The sequence below is a fragment of the Physeter macrocephalus genome, chromosome 21 (genome assembly GCF_002837175.3).
Source record: "Physeter macrocephalus isolate SW-GA chromosome 21, ASM283717v5, whole genome shotgun sequence".
Lineage (NCBI taxonomy): Eukaryota > Metazoa > Chordata > Mammalia > Artiodactyla > Physeteridae > Physeter > Physeter macrocephalus.
The window spans coordinates 19,634,560-19,647,894 of record NC_041234.1 but is presented as its reverse complement, the minus strand read 5'-3'; positions in this window follow the sequence as shown (position 1 = coordinate 19,647,894).

Genomic DNA, 13,335 nt, shown 5'->3' with positions numbered 1-13,335 from the left:
GTCTCCTAGGTCAAGGTATAGAGTTGTGCGTCCTTACCTGGTAGCCACTGGCCATGTGTGACAATTTAAATGAAAGCTTAGATTAATTACAATTACATGAAATAAAAAATGCAGTTCCTCCATCGCAATAGCCATATTTTAACTATATAACTATATAACTAGTAATAAGTGCTCTGATATTTTATGTTTCTATAACTCTGTTATGAGAACAAACTATTTCCAAAAAATTCTATGACAAGAGAAGTAATTGACCAGTTCATGTTAAATAAAAACAAAAATGAAAACTCAACTGTTTTGCCCAGTAGGTAATATGTTTGACTGGAGCTGAAAGTATTCCCTTTATATTATTTAGCTCTTCATTTTATTAAAAAAATTTTCAGGATGTTAGCATGGAATTTATGAGTATAGCACAACACTAGTTATATGTATCTCTGAACCCATCAAAGCTTATTATGATCTTGAAGGCTTAGGTGTATCAGCTGTATTATTATTCTTCCTTTTCCCACTCTTGAAATATGTGTCATTCTTTCTCATTTTCCTCCTCCTACTTTTAGACTCTGACCAAGGAACCATGAAAAAAGACTTACAGAGTTGATTTTTTTTAACTTAATTTTAACATAACCTAAATGTGTTAGGTTTAAATAAAACTAGCACATACATAAGAAAATTAAGTCAGTCACTAGAATAGTGGGTCTGGTAAATGGTATTAACTTTCAAAAGTTGAGATTTTGGGATAGAATTCCTCTCTAGTCCTCACACAGAGAAAGAGAAAGAATATTCACCTTCATCTTTCCCCCAGTGTCAAGGCAGACTAATAGGCTTTTGTTACTCTGACTGCCTACTTCCTCAATTATCAATTCTTCTCTAAGGAGCTTGGAGTGAGGGAGGGAATTTCTGGTCAGAATTTGGGGATTGAGACCAACTCATATTTTAAAGAGCTATTAGAGATGAATCCTTAAATTTTGTAGAAGCATACTCAATATTGGTTTTTTCATATGTATCACTGGGTTATGTTTGCTCTTTGATGTTTATAAGATTTTCTTGTAAATTAGATGCCACTGATTTTTAGTATTTTGTATTTTAAAATATTTTTAATATATTTTTGAATTACTAATCCATTACTTCAACTATAGAGTAACAGAATTAATATTTAATGACTTAACTCTAGTATAATACTTACTAATTTTCTTTGTTTTAAATACATGTCTTACTAAAAAATAGTAATGCAACATTTAAAAAAAGTAGAAAAGAAAAACTTTTATCTACCCATAATCCTACCCTCAAATATAATCATTTGAATTTCTTCATTTTACCTCAGTCTTTGTCTGCTGATCACTTGAAATAGTAGGTATTAGCCTATATATTAATATTTATTTATATGTATGTTTACTTACCTACTATTAAGTTAAAACTATTTTTTCTATAATTATCACTTTTAATAATTTCAGTTGATGCAAAAGGTTCATCAGTTTGCTATGCTGGTACAACATAAATATTCTATAGCTTACGATTTTTAGAAATTTCTTTAATTTTTATTTTTCTTTATATAATTATGTTAGTCAGCTTCCAAGATGGTTCCCAATGATCCTCACCTCCCAATATTTATGCCTTTATGTAGTCCCCTCCATTATTGACTAGGGCAAACCTGTGACCCAGGGGGTACTTTGGATACAACACTGTGACTTCCAAGCTAGGTCATAAAAGGCGTTGCAGCTTCTTCCTTGTGCTCCTGGACTGCTCACTGTGGAAGAAGCTGGCAGGTATATACTAAGGACACATAAGCAGCCCTGTGGAAAATCCCATGAGGAAAGGAACTAAGGTCTTTTTCCAGTAGCTGGCACCCTCTTCCCAGCTATGTGAGTGAGTCACCTTGGAATCTGGTCTTTCAGTCCAGGTCAAGCCTTCACTTGACTGAAGCTTTGCAATCTGAGTCCTGACTGAGACAACATAGGAGACCCAAATGCAGAAGTGACCATCTAGGCCACTCCCAAATTTCTGATCCATAGTAACTATGATAGATAGTAATTGATTATTTTGGGATAATTTGTTATGCAGCAATATCTAACTAATACAAATATTTTCTTTACAGATAACCTGAAATGCAGCTTTTGTTAATGGACAAAAATGGTTTCTATATAATGTATTACTGTCATTTATAAAATAAATTTGTTACTTCATATAAATGAAAAGTTATGTCAAAAAATATAAGGGAGAAATTGCACAAATATCACAGGCATTATATCACTATCAGCATTCTGAATTGTAATCACTATCAGCATTCTAATCTTTTCTAAACATACTTTAATATATACATTTTTATAAAAATGTGTATACATACATATCTAAATAATCATTTTGATGGCTCTATATTATTCAGTTTTATAGATATACCTTAATATATTTTACCAATTCTCTCTTTGGACATTTAGGTTGTCTCCATCTATTTAGTGTTATACTAGAACAATGATCAGTAGCTTTTTACTGACGTTTGTTTTCATAATTCTCTATGTTTTTCTTATGACTAATTTCTTAGAATTTAGAGGAAACTCATACACATACACATTTATAATAGAAATACTGAAATCTATTCTTATGGAGGCTGTGGGGTGGGGATCTAGCAATATTTGTTCCTTAAATTTTCTGATATTCCAGCACTATTTATCGAATAACATTGTCTACAGTGATTTAAAATGACTCCTTTATGATACACTAAATTCTCTTATGTACTTAGGTCTGTTTATAGAATCTGAATTAATTATATCTTTTGATCTATCAGTCCATTGAAATCCTGGCATTTCAATTCTTCGTTTTGAATTACAGCAATTTTAGACTCTTCTTCGCTACTTGGTACAAAAATTCTTACCTCAAAGACATCCATTACACAGATTTCTTGACTCTTGTCACCCATTTACTTGTCTAGATGAAAGAGATAAACAATAGAATATTTTTTTTCCTGTTTCAAGAAAAAAGGCTCTTTATGATATTGAATTGGGATGACCTTGTGTATGTATAAGTTTGGGAAAACTGATATATTTAAAATACTGAGTTTTCCCATTCAAGAAAGCACGTTTTTCCATTTAAGTTTATCTTTATATGCATAAGTGTTGAGAGAATATTTTTCCATTATTTTTTTAAATTAGTTATTCCTAGCCCAAAAGACAGCTTAATTTATTTATTTCCATTTCATCGTGCATCTGATTCTCCTACTGAACTTCTCTGATTAGTTCTGGCATATTTTCAGTTATTCTTCAAGATTTTCTAAGTAAACAGTTTATCAGTCTCATAAAATGGTAACTGACTAATGTTTCTTCTTCTCCTCCTTATTCTGCCTCTTCTTCCCCTTCTCTCCTTCTTTGTCTTTATGGTTAGAATATCTAGAATTATGTTGAATCCTTGTGTTAATGTTAGGCATCCTGACCTTGTTCCTTCCTGGAAGGAAATGCTTATAGTGTTTCAGAATTACTACGCCAGTTGAAGAAACATGTGGCAAACTCAAAGGGAGTATTTATCACAGCTGGGTTAATTTACTATAGTCTGGATCCCTATCTCCTCATCTCTCATTCCACCCTCTACTCCACTCTCCTCAAACTACTCTTGCAAAAGTCACCAAGGGCAAATCCAGGGGATACTTTTCAGTCTTTTCGCTAATGGAATTTACTGCGGTATTTGATACCATTGACCCCTTCTATGATTTGTAAACACCCTCCTACCTTGTCTTCCACAAGACCCCTTTCTCCTATTTCATCTTATTTCTCTGCCCTCCTCAGGGTTCTTCCTCCACTTATCCTACAGAGGACAGGTCTCTTTTCTCTTCACGAGAGATGCGCTCAGAGTTTTCTTATCCACTGACAAGTTTCTGGACCTGATCCTATAAGGTGATACCTTCCACCTCTGAAAATGTTGCAAGAGCACTACAGGTGAAGTCTGTAGCCTATGGTCCCTTTCATCACATGCACCTCCAAGCCTGGCTTGTTGGCTCTTGCCCACAGGTTTTGTGATGGATGCTTTAGAAAGCCCAAGGCTGGGGCTCGAGATGGTCAGTTTCATATGGATCCAGCCTATTGTTTTCACTCCCAAGTTTCAGGATCCCATTCTTTGTCAATCAGTGCCCAGACTTTCACATGAGAAACTTAGTAAGCCTCTAACTAACTGTCAGTGTGATTCAGTAACCCACACAATGAAATTTTGCATTTGATTTTCAGCAGCATCAGCCCTGTGACCACAGAAGTAAAAGCTTCTTTTAGGAATGACAAGGAAACTCTCATCATTTTCTCTTTGTGAGCACGCAAGTGAACTCAAAAGAATCTATCCCATATCATAATCCCTTCAGTAGTCATTATTGCCAGAATAATCAAGTGCAGCAGCCACTTGGGCCCCCAAAGCACACGTTTCATTTGGCATTTCATCACAATCAACCACAAGTGAAAGCTGGATTAATTGTGAAGCCACTGCATGCTGTTTTACTAGCATCCTGTCTCCCACTGGCAAAGAACTCAGCACTGTGCCCAAGCCCAAAGGCATGACCAAACCAAAATCCTATCTTTGAGTATCTGTCTCCTGGGATCACTACCAAGTACCAAGTATGTATCAGTCTGGATTCAACCAAGAGAAGGAAACAAGACAGTAATTTGAACAGGGAAAGATTAATCTAAAGAATCATTAACTATAATGGGATTGGTGTGATGACAGATTAGCTAGTAAAGAGGAAAGATAACTAAAAAATATAGAAATTTATATATAAATTTCAGCCACTATGCTAAAAAAATCAGCCACTACGCTAAGGCTAAGATAGAGCACACCAGGAAGTTGCCTCTCCCCCAGGGCTGAGATCCAGACCTTCTTGGAGAGAGTGCAGGCATGGGTCACTAAATGGCATAGAATCTGCTGTTGCAGGACACTGGCAGAAGCACTTGCTGGAAATCTTCCCTCTAGAGTGAGGAGAAAAGTGGTTCATGGCTTAGCGTCTCTTCAGACACTCTGCTACACAACTGCTTGAGGGAGGGTGCAGGGAACTACTTACTGCTGCCCACCACATACTGCAAGAGCTGGGCGCTGGAGAAACAGCCTGTGCTGTAGTTCCAGGAGCCAGAGGACCCAGCACACTGGAACCTGGAAGCAAAACGGTTCCTCCTGCAGTGTATCTCTAGCGCCCTCTGTTGAGAAAGATTCTGTGTCAGCCGGCAAAAGAAAAATTACCCACATTCATTTTCCCAGAGCAGTCTAAAATGGTGCATCTGGAACTGAGAGGTAATAAATTGATAATTGGCACCAGAACATATAACATGGAAAGGATTAGATTTAATCCCATCAAGCTACTGAAACTCTTCGAGTTTCAATTTTCTCCTCTTCAATAGGGAGATGATAATACCTAATAGTGCTGTTATGAGGATTAGATATATTTTATATAAAACACTTATTAGAGTACTTGGCACATATTAGGAGGCCTAATATAAAGTGTTGATTATGGGTTTTTAGCAATAGTTAACATTACTATTAGTATTGAGTTTATAACATACGTATAAAATTTTGCATCTTATATTTTTAACTGAAAATCATGTTATTATTTAAAATATTTCCTAAATGTAATTGTTTAAAATTAATTTTTTAAAAATACTGAATTTCATAGATTACATAAGACACTAACTAATTTTGATAAAAAGATAGCTAAGACAATATTATTTATTACAAAGAAAATTTTGTAGGCATTTTTCACAATATCATTTTCCTGTTTTTAAAAACTCTTAAAACCATAAGATAATGTTATCCCAGAATTCAATTTCTGCCTCATCTTGTACACACACAATGATTAAATAACATTCTTCAATTTCAACTAACATTTTCAACATGATCTATTCTCTGATACAACTTTGATACTTGGCTTTGAAATATTTGAAATAAAATATTTGTTAGCAGCAAATTTTGTATTAGATTATTCAGTGTGTTGTCTTTTGGATCTGTCAATTTGGCTAGGCTAATGTTCCCATTTATCTAAACATTAATCTAGATGTTGTTATAAAGGTAGTTTGTATATGTGATTTAAGTCCATAAATAGATGATTTTTAAATAATGTAGATTAGCAAAGATAATTGGGATGGGCCTGATTTAATCAGCTGAAAGGCCTTAAAAGCAGAGCTCGGCCTTCCTTGAAGAAGAACAAATTCTGCCTGCATACAGCAGCTTCAGGTCATGTTCCAGAGTTTCAGTCTGCCTTTCCTAATGGTCAGCCCTTTTGATTTCGAACTTGCCTAGCCAACTCCCACAACTGTGTAAGCCAACTCCTTGCAATAAATCTCTTAACATTAATTCCTATTGGTCCTGCTTCTCTGGTTGGACCTTGACTGACACACCAGAAAAGATGGAGTATTTTACTTCTGTAAATATATCAACGCTCTCAAAAGAAAAATCAGCTGTGAGCTGCTAAATAGAGAAGTTGGCACCGGTGGTAGGAAAGTAAGCAAAGCTGAGTCTAGCTAAAGAGTATTTAGATGAATAAAAACCATAAAACACACTTTGGAAGCACATTATAAATATGTCCAAACTCATCAAACTATATACACTAAAATATGTGCAGTTTTCTATACATCAATTATACTTCAATAAAGTGGTTTTTTAAAAAAGAAATTTAATTTTGTCTTCTTTGAAGTAATGTAACTGCCATGTAAAATGTTGGTAAAAGAGAAGAATAATCTTGCCACTCTAACACAACCACTGTTAACAGCTCTCCTTACGTGCGTCTGTGTGTGTGTGAGCTGTCATCAAAGGGCAAATATAATTTTGTTTCTAAGAGCAAGTTTGGACTTCCAATTCTGGAAAAGGTAAAATAGACTTATTTCTCTCTGTTCTTCCTACAGCTAAAACCCCTATATATAATACATAAAACAAACATAAAAAGGCCTTCCAAAATGTTGGGGAGACTGAGGCAAATTTGCTAGGGTCCTTGGGACTTGAAGAACAGCACGGCACGGAGCTCCCTGGGTTTTCGTTTTCATTTTGCCTCCTGTGTGCCCCAGACAGGGTGCTAGAGAAGTTCACAGCCCAGAAAAGCCAACAGGTACAGAAAAAAAGTTAAATACTGTGTGATTACAGTTATATAACATTCTTGAAATGACAAAATTTTACAGATGAAGAACTGATTAATGGTTGCCAGGGGTTAGGGATGTAGGCAAGAATATGACTATAATGGGGCAGTAAAAGGGAATTTCTTTGTCATGATGGGATTTTCTGAATCTTGATTGTTATCATAGTTATATGAATCTATACATCTGAAAAAATGCATAGAACTGCATACACACACATACCACAAATCTATGTATGTAAAAATAGGTGAAATCTGAATAAACCTGTAGGGTCCTTAATTGCATGGTACCAATGTCAATTTTGTGGTTTTGATATTGCATTATAATCACGTGAGATATAGTCACTGTGGGAATCTGGAGGGAGGAAAGGTACACAGACCTCTGTATTATTCTTGCTATTTCTTGTGTGTCTATAATTATTTCCAAATAAAAATTTAAAAAATCAAAGCATATTGCTTGTTCATGTATTCAGGCCATAGCAATTGTCACTTGAACATCATTATATGTTCAAAACTAAACACTATCATCTATCTTAAGGTACTCTAACAAATGCCAAATCACAGAGATATTACAAATAACCTAATGATATATATGGAGATGCAATGAAGAGACCTTAAGTCCGAAAAGTCAAATATAAAATATACGTTCGCAGCCTTAGGAAATTAGATGTCATGGCAGCTTTATACCTGAATAATTTTGGAACCTATTAGCAACTCAATTTGTTAGATTCTAATACAGAATTCTGTCAGATATAAACATAGAATAAAATTAATTTGTGATTATTGTGAATGATAAATTATCCAAGATCTTAGTCACTTATACCATATAGTGTCCAGTGATTTGTTTAGTTTGTTGTGTGCATGTGTATGAGTGTCTAAGTATGGGGTCTGTATGTGTAGAGAGAGAGAAGGAGAGACAGAGAGAGAGGGAATTTTATTTTGGCTTTATTAATGTTCATAATTCAATTCTATTGCTAGGCAGAGTAAATGCAATTCAAGCTAAGTGTCTGTCAATGAGTGAATTAATAAAGAAATGTGATATATAATGGAATATTATTCAGCCATAAAAAAGGAGGAAATACTGCCATTGTGACAATATGGATGAATCTGGAGGACATTATGGTAAGTGAAATAAGCCAGACACAGAAGGACAAATATTGCATGATTTCACTTATATGTAAACTCTAATGAAGTCAAACTCATACAACCTGAGACTAGAATGGTGGTAGTCAGTGACTGGGGGGTGGGGGAAATGGGGAGATGTTGGGCAAAGGGTACAAACTTTCAGTAATAAAGTGAATAAGTTCTGGGGATCTACGATGACTATAGCTAACAATACTGTATTGTATACCTGAAATCTGTTGAGAGTAAATCTTTTTTTTATATATATAAATTTATTTGTTTATTTATTTGTTTTTTATTTTTGGCTGCGCTGGGTCTTCACTGCTGCACGCAGGCTTTTCATTGCAGTGGTTTCTCTTGCTGCGGAGCACAGGCTCTAGGTGCAAGGGCTTCAGTAGTTGTGGCACACGGGCTCAGTAGTTGTGGCTCGCGGGCTCTAGAGCACAGGCTCAGTAGTTGTGCTGCACGAGCTTAGCTGCTCCGTGGCATGTGGGATCTTCCCAGACCAAGGATCAAACCCGTGTCCCCTGCATTGACAGGCAGATTCTTAACCACTGTGCCACCAGGGAAGTCCCAAGAGAGTAAATCTTAGGTATTCTTACTAAATGCGCACACAGACACAAATGTTAACTATGTTAGGTGATGGATGTGTTAAATAACCTGATTGTGGTAGTTACTTCACAGTACAGTATATATATTTTAAATTATCATGCTGTACACCTTAAATATATACAAATTTTAATTGTCAATTATACCTCAAGAAAGCTAAGGAAAAAAAGTACAACTTAAATCTCAAATTTGCAGATGCTGGAGAGCTTGGCAGGCTACCTAATAAAATAGATGGATGAGAGAATCAAGATTCAAATCTTCTAGGGCTTCCCTGGTGGCGCAGTGGTTGCGAGTCCGCCTGCCAATGCAGAGGACACGGGTTCGTGCCCCGGTCCGGGAAGATCCCACATGCCGCGAAGCGGATAGGCCCATGACCCATGGTCGCTGAGCCCGCGCGTCCGGAGCCTGTGCTCCGCAATGGGAGAGACCACAGCAGTGAGGGCCCGCGTACCACAAAAAAAAAAAAAAAAAGATTCAAATCTTCTTGATGGACTGGAATAATGGACTGAAACTAACAAGGCAAAATTGAATTAAAAAGAAAAAAGACAAAATCCTGGCAAGATAATTTTTTGTCTTGTGTGTTAGAGTACAGGTTTAGTGATCAGTCTGACAGGGTTTGAATACTGGTGCTAACACTATCTGACAATGAGTCCTTAGCAATGACACATCTCTTTATGCATCAGTTTCTTCATCTGTTGAGTGTGAACGATGGTGATAACAATGATGCATGGTGATGCCTACATTGAAGGTTGACTGTGAAGATTAAACAAAAGAACACAGAAAAAGTACCTGTAATTGTAACAGAGCAGAACTCTATGCCGTGCCTTCCCAGGATAGACGCCTCCCCCATATCCTCTGCTTTAGCTCCTCTCTGAAGTATCTAGATGATAATATCTGATGCACATTTCCTAAGTTGTTTAACAGATGTTAATACCCCACCAAATGGAAGATGTTAACTACTTCATGACCATGAGCACATAGCCCCCAGGCCTACTGGAGCCTAAGGATTGATAATGTTAACCTCTGTGACACCACCCTGTTACCTCACCATCAACCAATCAGAAAACTGTGCACAAGCTGGTCACATACCCTGCACTCCCCTCTCTCACCCTGCCTTTAGATATGCTTTGCTGAAACACATAAGGGAGTTCGGGCTTTTTGAGCACTAGGTCTCCTGGACTCCTTATATGGTACCTTACAATAAATGCTGCACTTTCCTTCACCGCAACCTGGTGTCAGTAGATTGGTTTTACTTTGTGCGGTTGAGTGGACCCAAGTTTGGTTCAGTAACATTATCACCTCTGGCACACAGTAAGTCTCAATAAATGTTTGTTATTGTTATTGCTGCTTGAAAAACTTGCATAAACATAAAGCCTTTAAAGTCACATATAGATAAAGATGAGAAAAATGAAGAAACCATGAGCCGTGGGGCATCACAATTTCCATTTGAGCCAATCATCTGATACAACTTGGCAGTGTAATAACTGCAGTTTAATGCACAGGCTTTGGAGTAGGACTGACCGAGAATCAAGTCCTGCCTCTAATATTTACCAGCTATGTGACTTCAGGAAAATTACTAAACCTCTGTAAACCAGGCTTTGTTTCTTCATTTGTAATAGGGAATAATAGTAGTGACTGCATCTTAGAGGTGTTGTGAGGATTCAGAGACATTGCACAGATCTGGAACAGAGTGATAGCTCAGCAATGAAATATAATTTTATTACTATTATGTGACTGCTGTAAACACTGTCCTTTATTTCTAGAATATAGTCCAAGACTTAAGTGTCATAATACTCTGGGAAACTTCTCCAATTTTCTAATCAAGAGAAGAAATATTTCCCTTAGCTTACTGCTAATCTCTTAGCTGTGCTAAGCAGTACTTCTGGAACAGCAAGTCCTGTCCTTTCTTCCTTTGTTGACTTTCTTGGTTCCATTCCTTAGGTCTACTCCTAATGTTATCTCCTGTGTTCCAGTTCTTGACAGCTTTGACCAGGAGTTGCAAATATATGCCTTCTAAATATTTCCCCCAATGTGGAGGGCAGGCTGGAGTTGCTTGTGAGAATCATAATTTTTCAGTGGAGAGGGTTTACTGATATCAGATTACATATATCCATATAACCACCTCCATTCTTCTCACACCTGTCAGATTCTGTCCCCAGAGAATCTTTGAGCAAAGCAGTAGGTATGTATTACCTGTTGAGAATGTGGTAAAGGTCTCTTTTCACCTGCAACTGGACCAGGCTTTTAAAAATAATGCTTTCAATTGTGTCTTTATAAGCTACTAAGAGCACATTTAATGACCATTCAATATTTGTCAGGCATACAGTGTTACATTATATCCTCAGATGAGAATAGGTCTTATGCCCATTTTAATTATGAGGAAGCTATAACTTGGAGACATAGCACCACTAAAAGGGAAGAAGTTAAAAAGTCAAGTGCCAGGTCTGTAAGGAATGAAAGCCCAGAAAAATGATTATTTCCTATGTGCATCTTATACTGGAGGAAAAAATAATTATCCCTTTACTGTTCTAGGTTCTTGGCTGAGACCCCCTTGTAATAAAAGACGGATTAACAGAAGAAAAACAAACAAGTTGAGTAACATGTATATCTGCTGTATACATGGGAGAAACTCAACCTTAAGTATCTTCTCTAGCTAACTGACAAGGGTAGATGTTGGGAGAAGGGAAGGCCAGTTTTGTGAGGTGACCAGGAAAACCACAGTAAACAAAGGTATGGTTGTTATGCAGATTTAAATCCCTTGCCTTCTCCATTGATAAAGCTTTTCCAGAGATTTAGTCATCCTCCTTTTCCTTACAAATGGAGATTTCCCTTCTAAATGTGAATGTCTCCTTCAGAATGGCAACTTCTACTCAGTTTCCAGCGTTTCCTGTGTCTGCTATTTCTCAAAAATAAACAGCTCAAGATAATCCTTATGGCCAAAAGGCATATTTGGTGGTGACATATTCTGCTCCCCTTCAATACAGTGGATCTTGCACTGTGTTGGGTTTCATATAGATTGTGACAAACGTGTAAGATACAGTCTTTGTCCTTGTCCTCCAATTGTTTTTAAAGAAATTGGTACCTACTTAACCAAGTAAACTTGAAACACTCAGACTACTTACTTGCTATTGTGTGTGGTATTTCCTCATAACCACAGAGGAAGTACAGGGAAGTGTTAGGGAGGAAGAAATTTCCCTCTACCCTTCTAAGTTCTTTTGGCTAGTCTAAGAATTAAGTTGACATGAGACAGACTAACAGGAGAAAATCAAACAAAGGTTTAATAACTTATATATATGCGAGAGACCCAGGACTAACTCACCAAAATGGCTGAAATCCTCACCTTTAATACCATCTTCACCTAAGAGGATGTTGGGGTTAGTGGTTTGGGGATTCAAAGGGGAGAAAGGCAATTCACATGGAGATGGAAAAGCAAATGTTTGGTAAACAAATGTTTGCTGGGCTATGCAGAGACAATGGGACACAGGGTGGACTCTCATCTCTAGGCCCTGCTGAGTTTTCTCCAGGATACCTAGCCCATGTACTTTGCATATTTCTCTGGTGATAGCTCTATTCTGGGAAATTCTTTTAGGCAGTTAGGGGGATGGTCAAAGTTTCTTCCTGCTTCTTTTGGGCCTTGATTTTTTTCAGCTCAAAATAATCTGCAGGCCAAAGAGACACATTTTGAGGTAGCAAATTTTGTTCCCCTACAGTATAAAGAGCCCAGCTTATCAGAGATGACCTACTGAAAAAGGGGGGGTTTGGACAAGATTTAGAAGGTGGAGGGAAAAGGTTGGGCAAGTTTTTGAACAGTCCTATAAGTGGAATAGGTGGAAGCAACTTTGCAATGGACTTGGTGGAAATGAATATAAGGGGCTAGGAAATGGGAAATACATTTTATTAGGAATTATCAAGCCATTTATTTGCCATAATTGATTAGTAAGCACTTAGGAGCCATTTCAAGTTCTTGAGCAAGAGACTGAAAGATTCATGGTATGCTTTCAAAAAGTAGTCTGGTAGTTGAAGCGTTGGAGAAATAGGGCAGAGAACAGGATGGCAGGGTCACTGGCGGAAGCAGTCATAATAAACTACCTTGGTTACCATGGTGATGGCAAGGCAGGGATACATCCTAGATTCAGGATGGAGTGACCTGGGTGTTGCCCTTTCTCACCAAACTCTGTACTATTGCCATAGATGAACAACCTGAACATTAATTTTTTATTTAACATGTAATTATAACTCACTTTAGGATTTTGAAAAATGCATCCTTATCTTTCATGTTACAAATTGTAGCTGTCATTCCCTTCTAAAAAGCATAGAAACCAGAAATATTTCTGTGCATTTGCACACCTCAGATGAATCAAAATTTTTCCAATTGTTTGTTTTGGGAAACAGAACCAAAGCTCTTAGACTAGACCAATTCTCTACTTAACAACCTTCAACAGCACCATTTTACTTTTTAAAATTAAAATTCAGTTTTCCAGTTCCCCTAAATCCTATCCCTCCCCAGTCCCTTTACATGACATCCCACT